This window comes from Agelaius phoeniceus, chromosome 1 (genome assembly GCF_051311805.1).
Source record: "Agelaius phoeniceus isolate bAgePho1 chromosome 1, bAgePho1.hap1, whole genome shotgun sequence".
In the NCBI taxonomy this organism is placed as follows: domain Eukaryota; kingdom Metazoa; phylum Chordata; class Aves; order Passeriformes; family Icteridae; genus Agelaius; species Agelaius phoeniceus.
In genome coordinates, this window is record NC_135265.1 from 128,907,283 (window position 1) to 128,909,167 (window position 1,885).

Sequence of the window (1,885 nt, forward strand, 5' to 3'; positions counted from 1 at the left end):
GGAAAGAGGGGGGCGTTTGTCCGTCAGGCTTGACGGGCAGTGGCTACTACCAGCGACAAGTCCGCATGCAAATCGCCTCCTGCCTCTGGGGCACGGGCTGTCGAGGCGGGAGGCTTCAATCGTCCCGGCGCTGCCAGGGCTTCTGGTGCCGGGGAGAGCCGCAACTTTCCTGAAAGAGGCACGGCGGGCGAACGGGCGAAGAAACTCGGTGACAGCAGGCAGGCGGCACGAGTCCCCCCGGCCCGCACAGGGTCCCCGGGGTGTCCCGGCTCGCCGGTGCCCCCGCGTTCCGCCCGCAGCCTCGGCCTCGGCGCTGCCCGGGCGGCAGCAGCACCCGCAAGCGCCTCCGGCCGCGCTGGCCCCAGGCCGGGAGGTCCCGCCCGGCCCCAGGCTGCGCGCCCCGGGCAGGGCAGGCTTCCCGCCGCCCCCTCCGCACGGAGGGGCCCGCTGCGCCTCACAGGTGCCGGTCCGGAGCCCGGGGCGCTGCCTGCACCGACGGATGGACGGACGGACGGACGGGCGAGTTGCCAGCGTCCTTCCCTTGCGGTCCTCTGGCCGCTTGCGCTCAGCTGCGGTAGCCTGAGCAGTCCTGGCTGTGCGGCCATCGCTGTTTGCCCGCCCCCGAGTGCTCGAGTTTTGGCTCGTAGGTGAGCGAGGGAGACAAGCCGGGCGACTGACTCCCTCGGCTTCGTTAGTTTCTCCTTCCTAAGCAGTGATAATAGTCAACATTTTTCTTGTACGGTAGAAGCCAACATTTGACGCTCCTGTTATTAACATCAGTTAAGTATTTGAACAAAGCTAAAACTATTAGCAGGGCTCACGTTTATAGTCTGTGTCTTTGGACAGAATTTCTCCTGAACGTTCTTGAATAATCTCATTTAAGTATATAGGTGTAAGTGACCCACTGTGAACAGACTATACTCTGTATCTCAGTACACTGCCAAGATTTGAACTCCCATTGCCACCTAACTTGTAAAAAAATCTGGAAAAAAAACTATCCACACAAACAGAAGAAAAAGAGACTGATTTCATGGATGCCAAGGAAGGACATAGGATACTGAAATGTCTTTATTACTGTGCTTCCAGAAATTTCAGATCTGACACATGAATGCAATACAACAGTAAGTGTTCTTAGAGCTTCACTAGCAGGACTTATGTTCAGGTAAACTGTTAAACATTGCTTTCAGACTTACCTCTGTGGTCAAAATACTCTCAACAGAAGCAGTTTTTGAACTTGACATCTTGACACATTCAGTGCTTCTTTTTTGGGACAATATTGCAGAAGTCTTCATATAAGCAGCAGGAATTCTAACATGGAGATGTACTAAAACTTTCCATCATATTATGTTGGAAAAAAATGTTTGTAAATGATAACTGAATTTACAAAACCACTTTTTGATTAAAGAAAAGAATGTGATGGAATCTGTGAACAATATTTAATATTGCTGTTGTTCAGACACTTTAAAGAATCTGATTATATAATAAGTGTTTTCTGTTTAGCTGAAGTGATTGTGGTGTGCCAAATTTGTATTTCAGTTTCTTTCCTAGAGGTGTAGGCTCTTGGTTAACTGCCAGTGTAACAGTGGTGGTGTTTGCAGGAAGGTATTCTATGGCAGTAGATAAAGGTGATAAAAATGCACCAAGTGTAATGCTCTGCTATGGTTTTGTTACAGAACAAGGCTCAAAAGGGGACTTACGTGGATGAGACACCCATCTTTCAAATTTAAGTTAATATTTTATCTTATTCATTCTCAACATTCTAAACTTTCTTAAATTGCAGTCTGGTTCCCTAATTAGAAATAGCAATGTCTTTTCCTTCATATAGGTTGACCATTTATTTCTGTTTCTATTTTGTTGCCAGGCTCTCACACAGTTTTTAGTCTGC